The 26,861-nt window shown below is 40.7% G+C and overlaps 4 long non-coding RNA genes across 6 annotated transcripts; all 4 read right to left on the reverse strand.

The window, feature by feature from the left end:
* Nucleotides 1-758: 758 nt before the first annotated feature.
* On the reverse strand, nucleotides 759-19,494 carry LOC135175954 (uncharacterized). 2 transcript variants are annotated; one of them, XR_010302521.1, is made up of 3 exons: nucleotides 19,365-19,494; nucleotides 17,874-18,039; nucleotides 759-1,156 (listed from the first exon to the last, which is right to left on the reverse strand). It is a non-coding gene; the product is annotated as an uncharacterized LOC135175954 (long non-coding RNA). The 2 variants fall into 2 exon arrangements; XR_010302520.1 differs by lacking the exon at nucleotides 759-1,156 and adding an exon at nucleotides 10,466-11,060.
* Nucleotides 5,229-8,917, reverse strand: LOC135175955 (uncharacterized). The gene is made up of 2 exons (XR_010302522.1): nucleotides 8,842-8,917; nucleotides 5,229-6,631 (listed from the first exon to the last, which is right to left on the reverse strand). It is a non-coding gene; the product is annotated as an uncharacterized LOC135175955 (long non-coding RNA).
* A 523-nt stretch (nucleotides 19,495-20,017) lies between the features above and the next one.
* Nucleotides 20,018-22,231, reverse strand: LOC135175953 (uncharacterized). Its single transcript, XR_010302519.1, has 2 exons — nucleotides 22,176-22,231; nucleotides 20,018-21,518 (listed from the first exon to the last, which is right to left on the reverse strand). It is a non-coding gene; the product is annotated as an uncharacterized LOC135175953 (long non-coding RNA).
* Nucleotides 22,232-22,278: 47 nt separating this feature from the next.
* LOC135175952 (uncharacterized) lies at nucleotides 22,279-25,370 on the reverse strand. 2 transcript variants are annotated; one of them, XR_010302518.1, is made up of 4 exons: nucleotides 25,210-25,370; nucleotides 24,935-25,025; nucleotides 23,916-24,341; nucleotides 22,279-22,393 (listed from the first exon to the last, which is right to left on the reverse strand). It is a non-coding gene; the product is annotated as an uncharacterized LOC135175952 (long non-coding RNA). The 2 variants fall into 2 exon arrangements; XR_010302517.1 differs by lacking the exon at nucleotides 22,279-22,393 and having other exon boundaries at nucleotides 22,451-24,341.
* Nucleotides 25,371-26,861: the final 1,491 nt, after the last annotated feature.

The raw sequence follows: 26,861 nt of genomic DNA on the forward strand, positions 1-26,861 counted from the left end.
AAGCTTCTTCTAGTATCCAGTCTGAAACTCTCCTGGGCCAACTTGAGGCCATTTTCTCTCATCCTAATCTCTGCATACAATTTTACTCCAAGCAGCAGAGGTTAATGGTATTAACTGACCCACCTATATGCCCTTTGACATGCTCATTATAGTTCAGAAATCCCTTAGAAAGTGCCTGGCCAGCTGTCCCTGTCACCCATCCTTATTACTTTTGAATTAACTGGTCATTTTCAAACCTTTTTCTTGAACCAGTAGAGGCTTCAGAAATATGAACTCACCCAAAAGAGTTTCAGTACAAGTTTCAGGACAGAGGACAGTCTCAAATTAATGTTTCTTCTTGTTTTCTAGTAGACATAAGAAAATTCAGCCCTTCCTCTCCCTGGCCCCAGCCATATAGATGGAAAAGGAAAGAGAGTCACAGCCATACTGGGAAGCAGTCTTCATACCTTTTGCTGCTCCTTATATAACCTCTTGAAAGTTAAGACACCTTCTATGAGAGCAATTTCAAAGGTGCAACATCACCCTGGGGTTTGGGTACACAGTGAAAAGAACACACACACACACACAGAGCAGCTTCTCACAACAAGCTACCTGGCTGGTGAGCCTAGAAGACAGAGGGACAGGTGGCACTCCACTGTTGTTTCCAAGGGCTTTTGCAAGCATGGATTCATAGACTGGTTTCTTTTTGAAAACGTCCTCCTCCAAACAGAACTCTGGAAGAAGTTAGATTGACAATTTATATTGCATTTACAGTGGAAAGCAGCACATAATGGAGACAAAAGAGAAAGGTGTTCTAAGCTCAGAGCAGTCTTAATTGCACATGTTCATAACCAGCAAGGCAATATCTTGCATCAAAAGCTCTCTGTGGCTAGCAGCTGGTGCCGGCTCTGCCATTGAAATTTAGGTGTTTGGGGGCAATTATTTCTCATCTGTGAATCCCTTTTTGTCCTGTCTGTAAGATGAAAAACAGGAAACTAAGTTGATTGTTTACACAAACATGTGAAAGTTCCTAGTTACAAGCTCATCAGTCAATGACTTGAGAGAACAAGTTTCACCTCCTTGCTGTAACACTGGTTTTTGTAAGCAGGGCACAAGGGCTCCTGTTCATTCTATCTCCTCTGGCACCAAAGAAATGCTTGGAGTTCTACTGTGGCATCTAGAATCAAAAGAATGATGGATGAGAAAATACTGTGGGGCTTAATTTAAGTATTGTAACTATCTCTTTTCACTGAGTAGTAGGTGGGAGTTTTCCAGGCTAGCCCCTCTGCCACGTTGCAAGGTGCAGATGACCTCAGTACATTAATGACTGAAACGAGCAGAAGAACAAAGAGAGAATGACTCTATAAGAAACACAAAATTCATTAAGATCACACAGTATTTGTTAACGTTCCATATGTAATCTACAATAATAATTCTTAATTTACAGCTAATACTTTCTTTATAAAAGGTTAATTAATGTGATTATCTCTGAAATGAAGATGGGGGAAATTATGGTATAGACAGAGAGTGGAAGTCAGATTTTATCTGGTATCTTTGCTATGGGCTGTAGCATCTAGCAAAGTGCAGCTGTGCCTTGGACACCACAAGCCTGTAATGAACAGGGTGTTACAGGTGGCTACAGCCACCTCTGAATAAGATCCTATTGATCTGCTGGAGAGGCAGGTACCATTTTAACAACCAGTTAATTAAAACAAACTGTTTATGAACCATTTCTGTTTGAAAACTAAAAAGTGTGACTACAAATAATTGAAAGAAAATATCTTTACATCAAATGTTAGAGCAGGCAGACATCAGTAATAGTTGTTCTCAGCTAGCAAAACATAAAAAATAATCCAAAGATGATATTTTCTTCTATTAGAGATGAGAAGAATGTAGGGTGTTTTATTTGCACAGGACTTTATTGGTTTAATAGCTGCTGAACTGCCTGGGAACCCTATGCAAAATAGCTCAAACAAAAAAACAAAAGTCCATCAGATGATTTTGACAGGCTTCTAGAAGGAGCACAGGGTGTACTCACATAAAAAAATGCTATCTGTTGATCACAGATGATCAATATCAGCTGGGCCAAAACTGCTGCTCAATGAATGGCTGTTTGCAAGCTATTTGTGCTATTTCTCCTAAGCACAACAGAAACAGTTATGGAGCTCAGAGTGAAGAAAAAAAAAAAAAAAGAAGTTTAATTTCTGTTGGTACAACTATCCAACCCCCCACCCCTCCCAAACAAAACAAAACAAAACAAAACCCAAAAAAACCCAAAACAAAACAGACCTATTAAGCCTAGCAGGTAATGCATAAAATCAGTTCTGTGGCTTTGCTGCATGCATAGTAAATAGTAAAACAGAGGCCTAAGAAGCCTTTTTTTTTTTACCCAAAGGCTATTTTACTTGGCATTGTGAAGGACTAAGAGCAAAGGGGTGACCTCATTGCTGTTTACAACTACCTGAAGGGAGGTTGTAGCCAGGTGGGGGTTGGTCTCTTCTCCCAGGCAACCAGCAATAGAACAAGGGGACACAGTCTCAAGTTGTGCCAGGGAAAGTACAGGCTGGATGTTAGGAGGAAGTTGTTGCCAGAGAGAGTGATTGGCATTGGAATGGGCTGCCCAGGGAGGTGGTAGAGTCATCATCCCTGGAGGTGTTCAAGAAAAGATTGGATGAAGCATTTAGTGCCATGGTCTAGATGACTGGATAGGGCTGGGTGCTAGGTTGGACTGGCTGATCTTGGAGGTCTCTTCCAACCTGGTTGATTCTATGATTCAAACAGAATCTCAGTGACACAACCCCACAACTGAACGGTGCTAAAGCCTTCAACTAACAGAGAAGTGGTTTGTTTTTTTTTATAACCACTCTGAAGTGTATGGTGGTTTTACACCACTTAGAATTTGGGCTTTTACTCCCAAAGAGTAACTTACCACACTACTCAGAATTTGGAAAGAAAGTGAAATTATTGTTTACAAATGTAGACTAAACATAGAAGGTAATAAGCATACACAAATACACTTAAACAACTAGACAATAGCCCAGCTACCCTGTGAACACCTCCCTGTACAGAGCCCAGGGGCTGTTACCAGCTAGCACAGTATTTTCTCTCTTCTTACCAGTAACCCAAACAAGGATCAGCACAGAGGAGTAAAGCAAAGTTCAGAGAGGAGCAAAAGAATGAAACAGGTGACAGAGAGAAAGAACACTCTGAACTCCAAACTATATAGAATTTTCTTAGCCCAATGGAATGAGATGAACATATCTCTTATATTTTTGTTCAGCCACTTGAGAGCAGAGTCCATCAGCCTGGATTCTCTCTGAATTCTCTAGCAAACTTTATTTACAGTTAGGTCCCTAGTCCTAAACTGTAACAAAGCGATACAAAGAGTTCACCATAGCTGTGTCTGAGGACCACTTCCACTGGGACCTTACAGCAGAACAAAGACCTTGATTTCTATGACACACAATGCCTGATTCTGTAGGTCAACCATCAGCATAGACCACTGCACTCACCAGCGAATCAGAGAGGGTCGTTTGTTGCCCCAGTTAAAACTCTCTCACTGGGGAGGACACATGCAGGAATTTGGCCAGTACCTTTCATCATTTATTAACCTCACTCACTCTCATGACCCATTTCTGTCACTCCAGACAGAACATGCAGTCAGATGCAGCTTCCCATCAATCTGTGCCAAACAAGTGGGGAAAATAGTAGTTCTCCATATCCACATGGGGCAGTTTAGGGCTTATTGGAATATTCTAATAAGGTAAATGGGTACTTTCCAGAATGTTCAGTGTGGAATCTGAATGAGCAGGGAATTGGCTGTAAAAGAATAACAATGGTAAAGTCTGTATCATTCACTGGCTTGCTAAGTGGTAGGAAAAGCCAACATATAGATAATTTTCTTCTCTTGGCTCTTGGGCACTGGATCTGTTCACTGTTCCTTTGCTTCTCTCACTAACTCTTCCACTAACTTTGACTCACCAGATAACACATGAACTTTGCTGGTTATTTTCCATCTGGGGAGAGAGAGGGTGGTGTTGGCCCCTTCTGGCCTTTCTTTTTCTGAGGCAGGGAAGATTTGATTTCTGTATTATTTCTAAATTGCATATAATTGTAAATACATGTAAATATATTATGTTTATACATGCTTGTCAACTCAGCTGTGCTGTAAAATAGAGCTTTATCTTACTTCCAAACTATCTGTTTGGAGGTAGTCTGGTAATTTTTAACTGGGGGGAAGGGGGGAAGTTCCTGACCCACCATACCACATCTCTTTTTTAACACAGATCTATTGAGCTAGAAGAAATAGCATAGTACAAATACACAGCATATTTATCTAAACTCCCAACCTTACCATGGAGTTTTACCATTTCTTTTAAAGGAAGAAGAAAACCCTTGTTGAAAAACTTATACTGGAAGAATTGAGCATTAGAGAAAAACAGCCATGTCAGCTCACAACAGAAAGGCCATTCAGAATGGGAGAATTTCTTGTGTTGTACCCTCAATTCACTCCAGACCTACCTGATTTAACAGCTTCCAAAAGCAGCAGGGAATTTGCTGCTTTAAATTGCTTTTCATGTGCTCCTGTAGATCACTCTCACACATGCTCAGCTGAGCAAAGGTGAAACCTGTCCCAAGGGAAGGTAGCTCTAGCCTTGAAATAGGGCAATTACGCTGCAAAGTGAATGAATAGTCGCCTTTAGCAGAAGACTGAGTGAAGCTTCCCAAGAGCACCAGGGTCATTCTGTTATATATCAGGTCTGCCAGTGAAAGAGGGGACACTTGTTTTCAGAACATGACTTGCTCTGGTGAAGCAGCTCATGGATGTCTGTGTGAATTTGCTGCTTTCTGAACGTTCACCGGGTTAGAAACGCCCTCCTGATCACAGAGTGGGCTGGATCCTCGTGTCATAAATTGGATAGTGACTCTCAAACAGTTACAGAAGTTTAGGATATGCCCTTTGTAAGATGTCCAAGGCCACTTTAATCCTGCTTATAGCAGTACTCTGGCCTGTATGCACCTCAGTAGTAGCTTCTACTTTACACCAGCAGCTGCTGGCATTCAAATTCACAAAGTTACTCCTGTCAGAGATAGGATGAACAAAGGAAACCCATTTGAGCAGCTCTGTTACTATCAGATGGAAAATTGGGGCAAGCATCTACCTCATACACCTAATGCCCTCATTTCACAGCACTTTTGGCAGTCATAAGGGGATCATCCTCTCAAAGAACAGGAAGGGAAAGTAAGAATGAAGTATTCAATACATTTTGGTACCTTTATTCCTTTCCTGAGCATTCTGTCAGACATCAATCAGCAGTCTGCAATTACTCCAACTATAGGCTCCTTCACAACTCATACAACAACAGAGCTCAGTTCTATACTCTGTTAGGGACCACATATTATTCAGTACATTGTGACAGAAAGCAAAGGGACAGTAAAAACAAAGTTAGACAAAGTGTAGCCTAAGCATGAAGAAAAATATTTCTATATGCTGCTTAAACAAAGCCTTAGAAATAGATTTGCTTTCTACAAGCCAGTCTTTAAGACTGACTAAACACTGAACAAATCAGGAACTAATAATCCAGGTAGAGACCAACACGAAATAAGCAAACTCCTCATGAGACCAACAGGACTCAAAGTGGAGTAGCTAAGTTCCCCCCAAGACCTGTATTTTTGTGCCGTGTTTAACAAGGGCTTACTATCTATTTTTTTTTTCTTTCAAGATAAATGTTTAAATCACTGATTATAACGTGTCTGTCAGGAAACTGGACATTTCATTTCTGATGACCATCAGTCTGTTTTATTTCCAAACATTAGAGCAGGTAACACAGCACACAATAAGTGGAAGCTACCCAGCAGGTCACTGAGGCCAAGGTTTTCGAAAGATGCCAATGAAGAGATATTTAAATTCTGGTGGAATCTGCCACTTTAACCTTGAGGTAAATTTTGCTTAGCAAGTCACACAGACTTTTAACTACAGAGAACCACTTCTATTGAGTTATGCCAAGTTGAAAAGTGTCAGCATAGGTTCCTACAGGCAGCAGTATCACAGCCCTCATATTACTAAGAGCTGTATTGGGTTCTGCTTTAGTCTCTGCCATTTCAGAGCAGAAATATCCATCCTCCAGCCCTCCACTAACACGAGTTTCAAAATGAGCAACCTATAGAGCAAAGAAAACAGGGAAATGTGTACAACAAATTGCTAACATTTGTTGCTGGTTCTTTAAACATTATGCCCATTCTAGTTTGAAACATATTAATTGTATAAACCATCAAGCTCCGGGCAATGAAAGCTAAACAGAGGAGTCTGGAAAGCTCCAGTGGAATTTGGTTGAAAAACTTGCAAATCACAGCCCAACATTACATGAGGAAAGAGAAGCATGAAATGATGGTACAATAGAATCAAAGTGGCAATGTCATCAGTTAAGTCAGAAAGCAGGCCAGACCTTAGTCCTTGTGCTCTGATCAAGCAACGTCTCTGGCTTGCAGTTGGCAGAGCGGAAAAACACAGCAGCACACAGCACAAATGTTTGATTATCCATCTTAAAGCGTTCAGTTCAAACTCCAGCCTCCTTCCATACAGACACATTTCAGGGGCACATCCTCCCATTACCAGGAGCAAAGGAAATAGAGGTGACTGAAAATAAACTGCCTGTTAGAGAAGGAGAGATCATTATAGCTTTTCAAGAAAAAAAAAAAACCAAGACATTAGGGGCTTTGTTTCACTTCATTTGATGTTTGGTATTTGATGTCAGTGCTTCAGAAAGAAAAAAGAAACCAGAACAACAAAACCAAATCAAAACCAGCAAAACATGAACAAAACAAAAACCCAACTAAAGCTGGTTTGGTTTATCTTTTTACCTTTCTCTATATGATTTGTAATTTTCCTTGCAGCTGGTGCCATTACAAGGGCCTCGTCAATTACAGGATACAAAGTATGTTTCTGTCACCATCAATACTTTGCAAAGACAGGGTGGGTGGGGGGGCTTTGTAGAAGCTGTAATCATTTGGTGGAAAAATACCTAGAGAGATCTTTGTACCAAAGACTGCCTTACACAGCATGTGTGCATCATGTGCATTGTCCAGCCTTTTAAATGGCCAAAATCCCACACTGTTTTGTTAAAAAGAGAAACATGTCAGGCACCACTAATTGAGTAAATCAATACACTGAGAAGGCCATGAAGGGGATGAAATGTTTTTGACACATATAAGCAATTGTTTTCATAGTGCATAAGAGGGAAAAAAACTGCTTGCCCTTTATGCTTTAATTAAGACAACTCCTGGAACACAGGGTGAAAGACCTTTTCTCCACATCCTCCTCACCACTCTGCTCTTAACTCCCTGCTGCCTGACCATTAGTAGTGGTCAAAAGCCTACAAGCACAAAACAAGCCACTGCAGTCTCTCAGAAGGGATTCGACCACCAGTTGGGTTGTCACTGAGCACCAGAGACAGGCTCAGAAACTCTTGAAGAGAAGTACGTGATGGGCTATTGCCATAACAGGGGTTTCTTATAAGGTCCAATCACATGAGCTGTTTGAATTCTGGCCTATTTTCTTCATTTACAAATTGCTGCATTTTCTTGGAGATTTTAAAGCCTCCTTTGTCTCTAGAGAAGTGTTCCAAGGGCATTCTGACAAGATTTTTATAGCCAAATAACTAAGAATGCAGCGATTTGGGCAGAAATTTTCCTCCAGAATCTTTCTCTGGGCTGATGAGCATGCATGAAATAGCCTAAGACAATTTGCTTTGAACACACTGTAAGGAGCTTCATAGAAGCACAGCTTTTGAAGCCACTGAGACTTGCTCTTTCCCAGAGCTTTTCTTTTAATGTAAATCTCTCTGCTGCAGTGCAAAGATGAGCAATCTCCTCTGGCAGCTGGAGCTTTGGGCCTCTGTTGAGTAGCTCTTGCTGCAGTATTTTTCTACCCTGTGTTTGCCTCTCTGGAGGTCAGGCAGCCAAGGGCCATCCCTGTGAACTGCTCTGTTAGCAAACAGCAGAGTGCATGTGTGATGCACTATGTGTTCTGCAACTAGTTTCTCAGTTTCCAGAACCACTTGCAGAGATTTGTATTCCCTAAGCATGGAAGTGGCTTAGATTAACACCTTGGAGGTCCCAGTCTCCTGTCTTCATGCAGCCCAATTTTTAAAGGAAGCCTAGTGTGGACTGACAAGAAGCCATTTCAGTATTCCATGGGCTTTCATCCTCACCTGTGGTCTTTTGCTTACTACCAGCTCCAAAATCCACAAGCTGGAATTGAAAGGGAAAATAGTCTTAAGGTAAACTAGAGCAACCATAGGCTGAGCTCAAGTAAGGCTTTTATGACTGTCCCTACAGCTGAGAAGATAAGGAAATGATGAATTAGAAAATAATATGGGATTTTCTTCCAATCAGAAGATGAATCCTGTGAAATGGTGTATGATCAAACAAGGAAGATACAATATGGAAATCAAAAGGAGCCACCTGTGGCACTAAGCTATAGTGAGATAAGACCAAGATGAAACCTTTTCTTCTTCTCCTTAATAAACTGGGGCCTACAGGAGATTTAGAGCCCAGTCCTGCTTTCACTGCTAATTTAAGTATTGATCTCTAAAAACTTGTAGAGCGTTATTTAGAAGAGGCTGCCTCACATCAACCTTTGGGGTTCTATTGTTGTCATCTTTGCACATGTAACACTCATCAGTTACCTGACATTTGTCTGTAAGTTCTTTACACTCCCACGAGTGCCTGTGACTGCCAATCATTCTTGAATCTGTTCAGGAAGGACATCACCTTCTTGCAATTCTTACGCCTTGCCCCAAGTCAAACCCTGAACTGCTCTCTCTTATATGTTACACATGATGAACGCGAAAGCTTCCACACCTTTCTCTCTTTAGCACACAGGTGTTGTGACCAGCAGTATGAAACATTCATTACGGTGGTCAAGATTGAATCCAGACTTCTGGTTTCCAGCCAAAGAGCTAAGACAAAGGACAATTTTAGTTCTCCACATGCTAGGGGAATACAGACAAAGTTTAAGTGACTAGTCAGGCACCAGACAGAAAACCAGTGGAAAACACATCTATATTCATTCTCACTTCTGCATGACAAAACAAGAAACAAACCTGTTGATCTAATGCAGCTCACTGTATCTGTCAAGCACCTGGTTGTCCTGCCATTGAGTTTACACAATTACTTGAGGTTGTGACCCTGGAGTGAAATCCTTAAAGTCCTCTCAGGCTTTCAGTTGTTATGACTTCAAAGAATAATAGTTCCACTTTAACTTTTAATGCTCTGACTTTTTGTGGCTCTGAGAAACACCAGAAAAATCTAACACACTCCATGATCTCAGCAGCCTTGAGCCAAGAATGTTGGTTTGGAAACCCTTAAGACAAGCATAAATCAAACTGTGTGATTTTCTTTAACAAGACTTTTCTAAGCACAAATTCTTCCTTCTCTCTATGTATATATTCTGGAACCATACAAATCTGTTTGCAACAAGATGCAGGCAGTGAATCGACAGTAGTTTTTCCATTATAGTCAAAACCGCTAGGAAGACAACAGTAGCTGACAGAAAAGATTAAACTGCCATGAAAACTATGATAAACTGACCTAGCTACTCTCTAAATATTTCCAGTCTCTGCTTGTGTAATTTAAAATTAGCATTTAATATCTCTTAAAATAATTTCTCTGATTTATTGTCTTAACTTTAATGGTTAGGTGTAACTGCAACAGTGTACTGTAACACGCATTGCTACATTATAGGTTGGACTGAATGATCTTGGAGGTCTCCTCCAACCTGGCTGATTCTATGATTGATTAAGATGACCTCTGCAGAAGACACAATGTGGTTCTTTGTACTAACGTTGCCAGAAGATGAGCAAAATTAAAATAATAAATAAATAAACATCATTAACTAAAGGAGAAGATACGAATGCTGCAGTATTTTCACATCTCTGGATATGGTATTAAATGAGAGGTGAACAAAGACCTCCTGATGATACAGTTAACAAAACACCTTGTCTAATCTATTCTTTAGTCTAGAAGTGATCATTCCTGAGGCTAAGCCAATCCCAACAGAACTCAATGTTTTCTTGAGGGTATTAACAATCACATCCTTCAAATTGTTTAGAAACAGATCTTCTTCCAGACATTTTGGAAGTAGAGATCAGAATCCTTTAAGGAGCTGTCCCTCCTGTAAGATTTACAGAACTTCATAATTCCAGTGAAGCCTGGAATCTTGAAATTAGAACTTGCCTCACAACTAAGAGTTAGAATTTAGCTCATTCAATTCACGAGTTGGGGGAAGTCCCTTACCCCACCCTATTTTTATTTGATAGTTTCAGTGGTTCATAAAGACTCAGAGGCTTGACTGATAACTGAAACATCATACATAAAAGAAGTGCAAGAGTTTGAGTCCTCTGCCCATGACAAATATTTCTTCTTGATTTGTTTTGTTGTTGGTTGAGTTGGGTTTAGTTTTTTTCAGTTGGTTGGTTTTGGGGGTTTGGTTTTGTTTTTTCATTTTTTTGGTTTTCCCTCAGTGAGGTTCATTAGAAAAAATCCCTTATGCCATGCTAACTTCCCCATATAAACACAGACATTTGGCATTGAACAAATGCCTAAGAAGAATAACACAAGCAAAAGTAATCTACAGCCAATTGTCACTGCAGTGCTGTAAATGCAAAGTGGACAATGCTGTTCTGTATGGGCCAAGAACACTTTCCTTAATGTGTAAGATTATTGAGTGTACTACAGTCTTGTTGCTTCTCTCTTTACTCTCTGGAGCCAAATGACTTCTTTCATATCAAAGGGTAGCATAAAGGGAAAATAAATCTATCTACTTTTGAGGAAGACCAAGTGCTCTCCATCTTAATTGTTGAAGTTGAAAAAGTTGTAAAAGGTTTCATCATAAAGCTTTTTGCCATTATGTCTTCTGTGCCTTCCAGTGAATTCACTGCTTGGATTTTCCCTCTTCCTTTTATTTCACATGATAATGGAAATGAAAAGCAGGAGTCAAGATAAAAGTTTTAGTAGGTGTCTCATACCAAATGCTGCTGTGCAAGGTCTCTGAAGGCTTCCAGAATTTTGGAGCTGGCACCCTGAGGATAAGAAATGACTATGAACAATGTTGTTCATACTAAAGTGTTCCAGAAAGCCTATTGAGAAGAAAATAAATTTCATTTCTCTTTCTTTTGTACACTGAGTTTAACCACAGAGTATATTGTGCTTGCAGCCACATCAGTATGCACTTTGAACTGGATCTCACAAGTCAGGCAGGGTTAAAACCAAAGCAGGGCAGGGATTTTTAGTCAAAAATCTATATTTGATAAAAAAATGCCAATTCAGGCTTTTTTTTTTCTTTTTAGAAGAAGCTTATCTTGATGAAGCTGAAATTTCCAGTCAGTATCTAGACATGACATGCATGCCAACACAACTCAACCCCCACCAGCAGGACAGCGTGGGGGAAATCTGTGCTGAGCTCTCTTCAGTGTCCATTTTAGACCTGGACCTATATCTTTTTTGTTGGGATAAATAACTATGGGCCCGAGGAATCAGTGTAGATATTGCCTAATTCTTCACATAATAAAGAGGAAAACAAAAAAAAAAATCTGAGAAGAAGCAACATGTCCTAACAAACACATCATATATGGCAGACACTGAAGCTGAGATCCTTGTGGTAGAACTGAAGCATGTGACCAAGAGCCTCACAGGCTCTGGCCACACATTGTATTGCAGGTAGGGACTTCCTTGCCTGCCCACTACACATACTTCCTTCCACCAGGTTATACTGGTCATTCTTCACCAGCATCTTCAGAAATTTCTGTAAGTAGAAAGCTTTGGTATTTTCTAAAAACACAGTGCTCTGAAGAAACTACCTAACTCAACTCCAACCAGAATCTATCCACCAGCTTCAGTCATAGCTGCTTCTAACAACACTGGATATTCTGAAGGTAATTTAGTGGGTTTAAAACCAACTGTTTGGTAGGAGAAATTAATTGCCCTTTGGTTGAGAAGTGAAAGTCAAGATCATTAATCCTGCATTAACTCTGCATTGGTTGAAAGAAGCAAGGCATAAGCCTTCCTCTTCCAAACAGATCTTCACCATCTGAATCACAATCTCATGTTTCATCTGATTTTGACTCTTAGAGTGGTGAAGGGAAAAAAATAAAATCAAATAAAACAAATTCTACAAAACTATTTTTTGAAGACTAAAAGGCATGTTTGGCAAGAATAATTTCATGCAAAACAGGGGTAGGAAAATAAACCCCACTTCATTTCAAAACAATTACTGAGTAATCCTTTAGCATTTTCAAAATCTGTGCTTTTTCTGAAAGTTAGCACTTGTCAGGTTGCATTTTAATGTTTGATTTTTCACTGTCTCTATTTAGTACATCCACCTGCAAAATGCTATAGGCTTGAAGGGAACAGTTTACCCACATGAAAACATTTTTAGGTATATGCTTACTAAAGAGGCAAATTGCCAAGTCACATCCAGCATGTCAATGTTATTTCTTCTAGAGCATAAATTAATCTGATGTCAAAAAGCATCTTTGCTATTCTATGATCATTAATCACTTCCTATGTGTTCAAACATTAGAAATACACATACACTTTACTTGAGGCATTAAAGTTAAGCTTAATTTTAAGCTTTGAAATTCAAAGAAGTTGCTTTAGTTGCACTGATTTGGAAATTATAAGCAGCACTACTCAGCCTTGTTAGTTGCCTTGATAGAGGGAATTAGACATTTTCTCTTAAAAATATATTTAAAGCTGCCCATTATAGGTAATGGAAAGAAGCTTCTGAAAAGCTTATGCTCTTTTTTTTTCCTCTTGTTAACCACGGAGTGCCCTTTCCAAGCTGTTTGAAGCAGCAGCAGACTTCTAAAGGTGGAGTAACCTATTACAAGCAAGCTTAATTCCATTCAACAGCCCACTCACTGAACACAAAATAAGAAGTGCACTTCAGATTATTAGGCATGCAGTTACATTACTGAACTCGATGAGTTTTGGAAGTACACAGGACAATGAATACCTCTCTATATTAAATAATCTATATTATTTGATTTGAAGATTCCTCAACTAGAGAGCTAGTTGGATGAAAATCGGATTTCGTTTCCTTGTGTCTGATTCTATTTATTTCATTCTCATTTTTTACCAACTCTAGAAATATTGATGCCTTTAGTGGGGAGCTATTTCTAGAGATTCAGTAATTATGAAGACAAGGGAGGCTCATACACGCATCTAATTGATAAAATCTGAGGTACTGGAAACATTCTTACATGGTAGCAAGGTGATACTGTCTAGCACGGTTTAGGCCACAGTGAATGGAAGTTAAATGAATTGCATTACTTTTCTTTTGACCCAGCAGTTATGAACAGTTACTGCAGCCCAGCTGATGTGCAGTAACCCAGCACAGCAAGCTGAGTGCAAATCCATACCACACAGCCGCATCACAGGTGGTGTAAATTAGCATGGTGGAGTAATCCTCATATCAACAGCACAAGGCAGCTGAAAATCCAATCTTCATTCTGCGTATCTGGACCTGATCCAGGCCTACAAACACTCCCAGGCTGCCAGCCTCCGTGGGCAGAGCACTGCCAGGTAGCTACTCATGTCTTTCAGATCCCTCAGGCCGTCTGTGTGCAAACACAGGCCACACAAAATAACTGATGTTGCAACCACCATCCAACTCCAAGCAACATACATTTCACCAGCATTTTGTAAATCATCAAAGCTGGGGCCAGCTGTGAAATGCTGCTATTATGCCATTTAACATCACATAACCAACTTCTCACTGAAACAAGCAATTTACATAGCACTCTTCCCTGAAAGAAGGAAGAGAAGGTGGACAGCATCCTTCCACTCCTCTGGCTTCTGCTGCTGGATAATTATTCATATGCAGTTTATCAGTTAATTACACACATGCCTTGGCATTTGAAGATGTAGGATACTTTATTTAATGGGCAGTAAATACACAGGCCTCCTCTGGTCCCTCTGTTTCCATCCTCATGCTGTCAGACCCAGAGGTTAGACCCCAGGCCAGTTGGCTGTTACCCTGCTGCACACAGAAGGCAGGTTCATACCTCACATGATGACACAGGCCTCCTAATAATTCTCCATTAATGCTACAAATTATTTGCTTCAGAGATGAATTATGACCTTGATCTACTCATAATATGTGTGGATGCTTCATTCCTGGAAGAATTTAAGACTAAGCTGGATGAGGCTTTAAGCAACCTACCCATAGCAAGGGGGTTGGAACCAGGTGAACTTCCAACTCAAGCCATTCTATGATCCTATGAAAGCTGCTTCTGTTTCCAGCTTTAGGATTACGCTCAGATAATTGAGTATGAAGCTTATTTCATCATGGGAATACTCAGAAAAAGATTAAGTGTATCAACAGGCAGCATGGAGGCAGCACACAAATTGAGGTCCTTTAAACTCCCATATGGACATCATTGTTTTGGAAGTTTTTCAAGCCCTACCACTTATTTCCCTAATCTAAAGCCACTTTATGAATGAGAGCATCCCTGAGTTTATTCCTGTAGATTAGCTCTGTCCCAAGTATTCATTACTGAAGAACCTTCTACGTTTCCAGCCTCCAAACACTAGAAAGAATTATTTACTTATGCCTTTAATAAGTGGGGACTTGGGGACTTGTGCCATTCAAAGAGAATGTTATCTAAATCAAACACTTGCATCTCTAAGGCCTCTTCAGACATGCCACTGAACATCTCTGATTTTGGTAATGGAGGAACTCTAGAGCAAAGTAGAAACTTGAACCTGCCCCTCTTTTTCCAGCTGGTAGTGAAACGCTTTACCCATCTGTTATCTGCACTGCCTGAATCAACCAATTTACATGAACGAGAATTTATCTGCTAGGCTTTTTGTGATGAAAGCATTTCTCTCTCAGTTGAGGTAAACATTATAGAAGCCATCCAGCATGGAACAGAATGAGTTAATATTTACAGCTTAAGGATTAAAAAGGGATCAAAAATAGATAGGGCACCTCAATTTGAAGTACTCTCCCTTTTAAGCCTGTTAGAATTCCTAATTTCAACCTTCTCAGTGCATCTATGTGTTTTTTTTAATTTATAGCAAATGAAAGAAAAGTCAAAACACTTAAACAAAGCAAGCTATTAGAGAATGATTTATGGCTCATAATTAGATAGTAGGAAACTGTAACACATGACCTAAGAGGATTCTTTTTTAAATTGTCTAAAATGAGCAAACCATTGAATTAAATATGATGCTGTTTCAAAGGCAGGTAATAAGCAGCACCAGAACATTATGGCTTTACATTGTGGCTATGTTTCTGAAATATGAAACAGTGTTTAAATATCTAGAAATATATTATTTTACTAATTAGGAAGATCTGGAAATTCTGTTATTTGAGGCAGAGATTGGAAAAATCTTTACCCTCTCTGGCTTTCTTGAAAGTGACCTACAAGTTGAAGCAGCTCTGGAGAAAAAACAGAACTATAGAAACTCGGGACATAGCCCTGAGTCTGAACTGTGTTGTGAATCCCTTCCTATCACATTTTGAAAGTTATCTGACTCTCTAATAAATGAACTAAAATGCCAGCACTCAGTCTTAACCACAGGGTGACTAAAGGCTTTTAAGCATCTCGTGTCTTCTACTTTGATCTATTTGCTCTTGTTAGTAAGGTGTGCATCATGCCACCCTTTGCCACTGGTCCAGAGTAATCAACCTATTGTTGCTACCAAATGTAGAAACAGCAAACATTTCTGCTCTCCTAGTAAAAAAAAAATCCAGGTGTTACTCTTGAACCTTATACATCTACCTAGCTAGTGATAGGTAGCACATATGAAATAATGCAGGGGGTTGTAGGTCAAATAAAAGTGTTCTGCATCTGTATTGTTTCTTTCATTTAACTGTGCTTCAGTTCTACTGAAAACATTCACATCTTTCACGTCCACATCTATCTGCTCCTGCTGCTAAAACAGCGGCACCAGTCTTCCCCCAGTCCCAGGCAAGTTTGCACATAAATCTTTGGGGAAAGAGACTTTGAGTGCTTTCACAGAAAGTCAGGAGAGGCCCAATTGTAGACACTGTGAGAGACAGAGACAAATGAGAGCTTATAAAATCTCTTGATTTTACAGTTATCTGACCAGGTAGCTCTGCTCTAAAGAAACAAGTAGAATCATAGAATCATTTAGGTTGGAAAAGATCTTTAGGATCGTTGAGACCAACTGTAAACTTCACATTGCCAAGTCCACCACTAAATCATATCCTTAAGTGTCACATCTATGCATGATTTAAATACCTCCAAGAATTGTGGCTCCACCACTTCCACGTGCAGACTATTCAAGTGCTTGAAAATGCTTTCAGTGAAGAATTTATTCCTAGTATCTAGTCTAAACCACCCCTGGCACAACCTGAAGCTATTTCCTCTCATCCTATCACTAGTTAGTAGTATCAGAGGCTTCAGATCCTTTGACACAGCATGTTAAGGAGAAGGGAAGACAGCATTCAGAGCAAAGCTGTACTAGGCCAGCATTCATTTACCAGATTTTTTTACTGGTGTAAAGATGTTTCACCATAGTTCAAAGCTCATTGAGAAAGACAAAGCAATATCTGGAATAAATATTCTGCTTTCACTTACTTGGTTTGTAACTTTGGGACTTTTCCATACTTAAAATGATGTTATTAGAAATGAAACCACACAGGGGGGGAAAAAGTATATATATACACACACATATTTTAAAGGGAATAACAACACAGAAAGAAAAAGAAAAGAGTGCTGCATTTTGCCTGCTCTTGAGAAAGTGGAGTGGAGGGAATGATTCAAAGAAAAGCAAATGGATGAGTGTTTCCTGTAGCACTTTGCTTACTCAAAACAGTACAGCAGGATGCAGAGAATCCAAGATCTTTGTGGTGGTGACAAGCTTTTGTCTTAAAAGGTGGAGAAAATTATAGAAAGTAGGTTATTTTTAAGTGGGCATTTAAATTATATTCCAGTAAGGAGAAACTAGTAAGTACTAAAAAGTGGAAGTGATCATAGTACAGCAGAGTAAGGGAAAAGAGACCAGAAGAATGGGGATCATGGACAGCAAGGAAAAGGGGGGGTGGGGGAGATGGAGAAAGAAGAAAAGCAAACAAAATAAAAATAGCAAAACCATTTAGAACTTTGAGGCACAGCCTCTTGGGAAGATAATCTAAGGTGGAGAGGGATGCAGGAGAACTGGTAGTGCTGAAAGGGCATCAGTATCACAGTAACACTCTAAGTCTAAGCCAAGCACAAAGAGAGTGAGCATAGCTTGAAACCTGTATGGTTACATTAGAAACACTTTAAAGACTGAACAATGAGAAAGCAACTGTAGGGAAAGTGTAAACCAGGACAGGCAACTAAGAAAGACTGTAAAGGAATAGCAGGAGCATGCAAAGATAAATCAGAAAGGCTGAGGTCTAAGATGAATTACAAGTAATAAGGATATAAAGACAACAAAGAAGGCTCTATAAATACACTGAAAATAAGAGAAGAGTAAAGAAAAGCATAAGCCCATCAGTTAAGATAGAGAAGAACAAGTCTGCTGATGCTGAGAATGCAGTATTATCTCACAACCTCCAGAATAAAAGGTTAGTTGGGAACCAATTCTAATAAGGCGATGAGAGAGCTGAACAGACTAGGGAATGAGTTGAAGGCTGGTAAGATGAGTTAGGGCTTGGAGTCCAAAGATATAAAACCACAGTAAATTCAAGTGTGAATTTGCTCCATCACCCTGCACTAACCAGCACCTGTTTTAAAGGTGACATACAGCTGTATTCACAGCGTAAGTTGGGAGGCATGGTGTATTGTTCCAGAACCTGCCTGGTGTCTGACCTTGGCAAGGAGGTGGTGGTGACAGACCCAGGATATTTCTGGAGATGAGAGAAGGAATATACCCACATAGACAAATTTCAGCACTCTGAAGGGATCATTTCTTTCTGGCCAATTCCTTGAATCTGTTCAATTGTGAAGTATGCAAATGACCTGTTTTAGGGGCCCACAGCTATCAGCTCTATGCAAATTGGCAATGTCAGCTTCACTCTGACAACTTCCATGAAGGCTAGACCTGAAATAAAAAAATAAAATACAAGCAAGAAACATGACCTCTTAGTGTCATGGGATGTGAACACAGTGGTTTCCACTGCTCCATCAAGATACAGACAACCCCTTATGCTCCAAGATTTTGTCATCCCTCTCCTGGCTGACCAGGATATGTCCCTGCCTACCATCCTCCGTATGGCAGAGACTAGATGAAGTGTGTGTTTTCAGCACTCCAGGTTTTAACCACCCTGTATTAAAACACAGATTCTTCTTTCTGCAACTCAAAGTGACTCTGCATCATTTGCTGGTGAAGGAAATTATAGCTTGGCATCTGTTCTTTTCACTGCCAGAACCAGATTGCTCATCTTATTATATCTTACAAAATTGCTCAAGATCTGCAAGGAGAAAATTGATTTTCAATATGGCCTTTTGCTGTTTTAATAGGCACACTTAAGATCATGAAAAGCACCATGCCAGTTCCAAACACATCACAGCTCTTTTGCAGGGTCAACCATTGTAAGGGCATTCCGAAATAAAACTGAGGAGCTTTGGAAAATAGCATCCTAACACTGATACTAAGAAGATCTGCTTGATCATGAAGCTCTGTACAATGCTGTCACATTTCAGCTCAGCTGAGAATAAGTGTATAACTTATCCCTAGATGGTGAGTGAGTGAGCACAGCAAAGCACGTTCTCATATCACAAAAGGAGGAAGACGTTTTGTAGCTATTCCCTCCTCCTGCAGTTTCTCTACTCACAGGTGGACAGACTACCAAAGCCAAGATTTCCAATGGAGCCATCACAGTGCTAAGGGCACTAAAGAACAGCATTCACACTTTTAAAAACATGGCTCAATGGCACAGGTGCAAAAGAAAAGACACCCTGACAGCTGTAATTGATATTTCTGTTTACTATCACCCCTGTTAAGGGGTCAGACGGACCACCCTGTCAGGAAGAGGTATATTCCACTGAATAGAAGTTATCTTAAATCAATAGAGAAGATCATTCCTGATCATTTTTCTGTTGCCACACCTTGCCAGAAAGATAAGGGTGACAACCCCCTGCTAGGTTACACATGGCTTTCCCAAGCTTCACGCTATGAATCAACAACAGAAATAAAACCGTGAGAGGTAGGTGTCTGTGGAAAATAGCATACCCTTGCAGATAATGTGCCTTCTGCACAAAGTTCACAGAGCTAGTGAACATTTCCATTACCAGAAGTCATTTCAATTTCTTTGTAGGGCAGTCCAGCTGTTGTGTTAGCCAAATGGCAGACAGAGAATAGATGATGCACCTGGTACTCATACCATTTCCTTGCACCTCATGTACTATTGACCCTGCACCATAAACCTGAGCAGCTCGAAGACAGCCTACAGCTGGCCATGTCCCAGAACCATTTCCAAGAGGCAACACCTGCACACAGATTCAGGAACTGTAGACAAACTCAAAAAAGAGTCCAGTTCCAGTGCACAAAGATCAGCCTTTGGCTTCTGCTGAAAGCACCAAAGTGCAAAAATCACAAGAAGAAAAATTATCTGACTTCTGAACTGAACAATCACACCCACTCTAAACTTAGAATCCTGATTTAAGTCTCCCCCCTTCCCCTAGTCCTGCTCAGTCAGGCCTTAGCAGAATCCTGAGGGGAGAACCACAACCCTGATATGATGTTCTAAAACAAAACTACCACGAGGTTCTAAAAAGAAATGTTAATCCTCAAATGGACATATTCACATTGCTGAGGAACTGAGTGCAATAAACCTGTTTAGAGACCTTCTTCTGTTACCTCCTTGAATCCCTCAGTTCAGCAGGTACATCCAGCTCAGTAACACCCATGATTAATAATGTTTCACTGCAGTCATTGTAGAGTGTCCAAGCACAGACAGTTCCCCCTCTTGTGCTCAAGCATCACAGGAGCAACAAAGAGGATGCTTTCTCCTCCAAAGGCCAGGGGAGGAACAGCTAGAGCAATCTCAGTAACACAGATGAGCCAGAGTGAGAAGCACTTCAGTCTATGGAGATGCAGTCTTGTATTCAACAGGCACACTGTGCATCTTAACTACAGTTACTGTGCTGCTTTGATACATAAATCATGCATTAGCACTTTTGTTCTCTGTCTGCAGGGCACACATAACTAACCAACATAGTGCAGAATTTGCTTTGGCTCAGTAGCAGAGCTGATATTCTAAGGACATTCATTAAGTGGAAGTGGCAAAGGGAAACAGACACAGCACAGTGGATATTTCCCTTCTAATTGCCAGTGAATCTTTTGAACACTTTCCTACTTTTCCTCACTTTTAGCAGCTGGAGAAAGGTACTGCATATGGACACTGAATAACTGGGTGTTCACAACTTTTCCAGATTTACTAAAGTAAATTTTTTCCACTCCTTACCAGAAACTCTTTCCTCAGTTTCCTTCCTAGTTACCTGGAAATGTCAAAGACGGAGATTGGTGTCCACCACTAGGGCTGTGCACCGTTCCCTTATAAGTAACTCATCTTTGTTGGTTTGTTGGTTTTTTTTTAATGAAGATATTTGTGTTGGTTTGATGCTAACTGGAATATTTTAATGGGAGAAATCAGATCACTGGTCGTAAAAAGAAAATCATTTATTGGCTTGCTGAGGGGGATAGAAAGTTAAAATGTCAACAATTTGTCCCACTTGGTTCTGCAGTGCTGCTCCTATTCACTTCCTCCCTCACTCCACTCTAGTATCTCTCTACAAACCTTGACTAACACAGAAAACATCAGCTTTGCTGTTTGTTTGTCTGTCTGGGAAAGTAGGGGGAGAAAGAAAAGGTAGCTTTGAGCCCTTCTGGGCAGCTTTATCTGTCTGGCAGAGAGTTTGGATTTCTGTATTATTTCTGATTTGTATGTAACTGTAATTATTGTATATAGATATGCTTATAAATTTTGCTTTCCTGTAAATAAAGCTTCATCTTACTTCCGAGCCATCCAAGCTAGTCTGGTATATTTCAATAGCGTGTGCATGAAAAGTTCCTAAGCATTGTTGTTTTTCCAATCTTCCAGCATTTTATATTATCAGATCACTCATTTGTCAGTTCCATCTCCCTTCATCATTGGTCTTTGCTGACTAAAATGTCTGCTACTGCTTCTCTCAGATCACCCCAAGACATGCAGTAGTTTGTCCCTTCCCATGCATGCATAAACCCTGCATCACTGTGAACAGGCTAGATGCAGTGTGTAGAAATCTCCTTTCAGCATAAAGTTTGTGCTTTATCATGAAAATTAATTTCAGTTGCTCTATAATGCAAATTAATTCATACCTATGGACAGAAGATCAGTGGTCATAGTCCAGTGCCATTTCCTTATGGCAATTTGACAACCTGGTAATACTGAACAGAACATGTAGGCACTGAAATAATTAACATTAAAACATTTGGGGAGTCAGAGAAGCTGCAACTTCAAGCGGCATTTGCCAAGGTTGTGCTGGCCAAGTTAAAAGCAGTAAATGCAATCTGCTATGAAGCTCCAAGGGAACAGACACCTGTAAGAAGTTTGAGAAGAGAAGCCATTGAAAATAAGATAAAAGACTAGAGCTGAGCTGCATTCATTAGGACCAATTCCAATCAAGGCTCAGCTTATGCAACCCCACCTAAGTGTTAGAGACTAATGACACTCAGAAGTTCCCAGGGACCAGATTTGAAGACTTTGAAAACAAACAAACAAGGCCAACACAAAACACACACAAAGAAACATTCACCCCCACACTAAACCAAACCTAAGGTGATTAAAATAGTTTCAAAAAGTCAAATTTAAATTTCAGGAAGGTAATCTGGAAACAAACTGAAAATCTGAATTAGGGTGAGTCATGCACTTTTTTCCCCCCCACTTCTTCAAACGCAAATGCATCTCTAATGTATTTAAAGTTTTGTCTATTGCCAGGCTGCTTTACTAGCAGATGTACAAAGGGAAAGGGATGACAAGGAAACTGTAGCAGGACTGTTTTCTCAGCACTTGAAATCCTATGTATGGCAGCACTGTGGAGGCAGCAGTAATCCACATATTCTAAATGGTACAGAAAGAGGCAAAGGGAGGTGAGAATAGTGAGGGAGAACAGGAAAGAAAAAGGATGTCCTTCATTGTTACTGGGATATAAAGAGACAAATGCAAGACCCAGGTGTATTTATCTTGCTGTGTTTACCTCCAATTGCCTTGATGTTCTGTCAGTGCAGGGAAGGCTCTGGTCTTGTGAATATCACAGTATCACAGTATCACCAAGGTTGGAAGAGACCTCACAGATCTTGATCATCCTTTGGTTTCATCCCAGGGGAAGTATTTCCAGGCACCAAGAATACCAAAACAAAACCACCATGTCTTTCCTCTCTCCCTGATCACACCCCTGATTCCCAGTTAGAACATCTGAGAAGTTAAGCAGCACAGGAAACTTTTTAGATGGAAAATACACAAGTAAGGGAAAAGGATGATCACAAAGCTTCCTGTCTGTTTTGCATCACCAAACAGCACAAACTCATGAGACCTGATGTAAAAAAAAATAAAATAAAAAAAAAAATCATCTATCTGCCTTTAAAAAGCCCCAAGAAGCATACAGAAAGTTAGCACAACTCAGCCCATAGGTGTAGGAGCGATAGTGAACTACCATAGCTTTGTAAGAACAGATTGCAAGGCCAGGTCTCAGAAGAATATCCTTCCTGGAGACAGAAACAACTCAAGGCCTTATAGGGAAAGCAGAAAGGAAGTTTCAGTTTTGGACTCTACTTGCCCCATATCCATTCTATCTTCTACAGCATGAAAGCTTTCTCATGGCCAAGATGTCTGGAAGATCAACTCACTGAAAGTAAATCAGTAGTTTCAGTAACACTACTTGTTTTACATAGTCTTATTCCTAATGACTAGAAGGTGCTGCTCACAGAACAGTAGGCATGAGAGATGTAAGGAAACCAAAGGACCAGCTAGGTCATTAACTCATACTGCTGACAGAAAATTAGTCCTTAGAGCATATTTCTTATTATTTCTCCAGTTAACTTCTTAACCCCCTCACTTCCCTTGATGAAATTACCTACAGCTTGTTAAAAATGTCTCACCAGGACAATTTCAATTCTTTCCAGACTGCTATTTCCCCTTTTCTCAATTCTATGTTTCTATACTCAACAACCTTTTGTGGTCTGCTTTGTAGGCCGTTCCCCAGCATTCATGCATCCTTGTAATCAATCACAGAAACTACAGCCAGCATTTTCATCCTCTACAAGCATCTTCTCTTAGTACTTTACATTTGGAGAAAAGTGGTAGATTCTTTTGGGATGCTTTTTCCCTGAACTTCTCTCCTGCCTGTCTCTATATTCTGTCCTGCTCTATTTGAAAAGCTCAGACTGGCACACTAATCTGCTGAAAGAAACAGGACAAAAAGGCACAGGCAACTATGGAATGAAATCAGTTTCACCCAGTTCCTTCTACAGGGGAAAACACAACACAGATATTTTTTCTTCTCTGGTGAAGCTGTTCACTCCTCTCTCAGAGAAAAGCTATCCTTTGAATGCATCTCTGCCTACCTAGCAGAAAGATAGGGCTAACCTCTGTTACAGATCAAAAACACCAGCTTGGACATATCAAAAAACAATTCCAAACAAGGGTGTTCCATACTGACACTATTACTACATCCAGCCACAGCAGAGGTTTCGATCTCAAAGCGCCACTCCTGTTTCTGGGTCAAGTCATGCTGAAGTAATCCAGTAATCATTTGTGAGACAAATGATGGCAGTGAGGGGCCTGGGCTAGATGCCAAAAAAGCACAACCAAAGAGTGTCAATGGAGGAACCAAAGAGCACAATGGAGCAACTGGTGGAGATAGCCCTTCCAATCTGAGGGCTGGAAATCAGAGAGAGACAGACAAGGAGAGATCAGATAATATGGAGCCCAAAACTACCTTGTAAGTATTTATTCTGTCTTTGCTTAAGTGGGATATAAAGAACACTTTCTTAGTGCAGAATCTAACAGAGCTGCCACCTATAATTACAGGCAAAGGAGAGCAGCAGATAGTGCAGCAGGGTAGACAGATAATCCCCAGGCAAAACTCCTAAGGGAGACAGATCTCCAGGCAATTGCCAGCTGACTTGCAAGAAACACTGCAACATACACAATAAATTACTGCAACCTCACTGAAGCAGGAAGCCTGTGAGATTTATATCTGATGAAGGTCTGGTCAGGTGAGCACCGCCACACAGGTGATTCCTCACAGCTCCACTGACTTCAGAGGGAGTGGCATGCACCAGTCAGAGCCTATTTGGGTAAGGATGAGCAGGAGAATAGACTTATCCTGCTGTATTTGTCCACTGTGGGCTTCTTTGTTCAGCTGGAGGAAAAAAAAAAAGCCAGAGGTTTCCACATGACTGGAGAGCCACAGGCTACTATGAAAGTCCATAGGTGGTTCCTCCTTTTCTGCTCCTGCATGAACAGGAGTTTAGGATCATGAGCAACAGAAATCTGCTCCTGACTTTGTCTGCTATGCCTCTTCCTCCAATGGATAGAGAAGGCCTCATTAATGCAGTTTTATACCACACCATCATTATCTCTCTTGACTTTCAATGGCTTTGAGTTACAACCACATACCTTGAAGAGCTGAGCCTTTTGCATGCCTGATAAACTCAACTTTAAACTGATTACCGACACTTCCAAGCTTTCATTCAATGACTGCCAGCTGAAGCTGTGCTCTCTTCACTGCTTAATCTTCACTTACAGTGTTAGAATTTGTTTGTTCTTTTCCACTGCATTCCCTGTTCCCAGTTGTGCATTCCCAAGATCTCACACACCTCTCTTCCCACCTCCACCAAGCACACTGCTTACAACATTTCTGGAAATTAATCATTCATGAGTGAGCTTACTTGTTTCAAGCAATAAATGAAGAAAACATACCCCCACAAAAGGAACAACTCAATTACTGTTTACCTGATGACAACAGTACAGTATCTCTGATACTTCTGAGTGCAGCAGAAGAGTAATTTCATATTTGATTCTTCTTCACTTTCTTTTCTGGATTCTGAAGCAACAGTAAGTAGTAACCACTTCTCTACTCTGCCAGAAGCATTTACACTTTAGATAAGAGCTACCCCAACACAACTTTAAGTACAAAGCATAAACATCAAGATGTATCTACCATGCCCAGCAAAGGGGACGGAACCCTTTCACCATCACCTATGGCTTCAAGAAATGTATGGATTTACCTAAGCTGTAAGACCAGTGTTTCAGCAAGAAATTCCCACAACTTTGCCATGCCAGACAAGCCTCTCCTTTAAGTTACCACCAACTCCTCAACCAAGAGAAAGAAAGAAGAGGAAATCTAAGCTCTCCATTCAGAAACATACTCCATATTGCTAACCCCCTGCTCCTCCTCCTCCACATTTCAAACCTGAAGGATATTTCCCTTGCAGCTGTTTCCACTCTCTCCTGAGGGCCAGGGAAGCAAAGGCAGACAGCTGTGGCCTTTCTGCAGAAAAGAGTGTTTGCTGCATGCTTGCCAGCTGTGGGACAATGTCCAGCTCCCTGAGGAAGGCACATATCATCTCCTCTGCCTGACATTTGCACAGTGCTCTGGAACACAGCTATGTAAATGTAAGACAATCAGGGGATATTGTTCAAATCCTGTAAACCTATCTGCAGGCAAGAGGGCAATGCCAGTTTACACCATCCAAATATCTAGGGTCTGTGTAATTAACAATTACAGATGAAGCACAGGGGCTCTAAGCAATGAGGCCAGGTTTACTCAGGTCTATGGCCAGCACTCAAGCACAGTTTTACTGGAAAGCAAAATTCTCTCAGAAGAGAATAAAATTGAGCCCAGCTGAAGGATGATCTGACACTGAGTTTTTCATTGCAATGGCTGGAAAATCATCCAACCCGTTGAACAGCATGTACAGTCTTTGCAGTTGGGTCAGGAAAAGCCTAAGGCACAGAACAGCAGGTACAGCAGAGGTCAAACAGCACTATGGTGTGGGCACCGAGGCCAGCAGAAGCTGTGAACACACATGGGTTTGAGGACACCACTTGGCACAGTGACATTTTCTACTTCTCTTCCACTGAAGCCATGGGAACACTAACATTGCAACACTCTCCTGCCCTCCCTGTGCCAGTTAAGAGATGGCATCGGTGATTGTCCCACTTAAGAGATGACCTTGGTAATTTCCCCAACTCCCATGTGCAATACAATCAGATGGTTAGAAATATCCTGAGCCTCAGATTTCTTTTACCTGACAGATCAAAGAGCTTCTTTAACATACTTTCTCTTACACCGCACAATACACCTTAGGACACCTGCTTTTGTTAATCAATACTGCAACTATACCCTGAAACTCAGAAGTAAGAAATGCTGGTGCTCCACGGGGCAGTGCATGTGAAATACTCCAGTACTTTTGTCCAGGACTTCCCATGCAGCTCCCTGTTTAATGAGTCCATCATCAGGTTTAATGACCTGCCAGAGCTTTAGAAACACTCTGCCCTCCTCATCAATGATTCACACGCAGTCTTAAAACCATGCACTGATTAAAGAGGCTCCTTCTCCTCCACCTCACTTCAACCCAACACAGTTTTAAATATTTCATCTCACCTTACATCCCAAAGGTGCTCTGAGAAGCCCTCCCTGGGAGTTTGGCTTCACCTGGCAGGAGGCCTGCTGGCACCACAAGAAAGCTGTCGCTGCCAGACCTGCCCACATGTTTTATTTCCTTTCTTTAATGAGTCCTGCATGACCCTGGCTTTAGAGAGTGGGGATAGGATTTTCTGAGGTGGTTGGTGTTTTCTATTTATGCAAAAGCAGATGAAAGCCCTGACTGGAAGAACATAAAGAAGGATGTGATCCACTATTATCAGGGTCAGCAGG

Source organism: Pogoniulus pusillus, chromosome 6 (assembly GCF_015220805.1).
Source record: "Pogoniulus pusillus isolate bPogPus1 chromosome 6, bPogPus1.pri, whole genome shotgun sequence".
Classification (NCBI taxonomy): Eukaryota; Metazoa; Chordata; class Aves; order Piciformes; family Lybiidae; genus Pogoniulus; species Pogoniulus pusillus.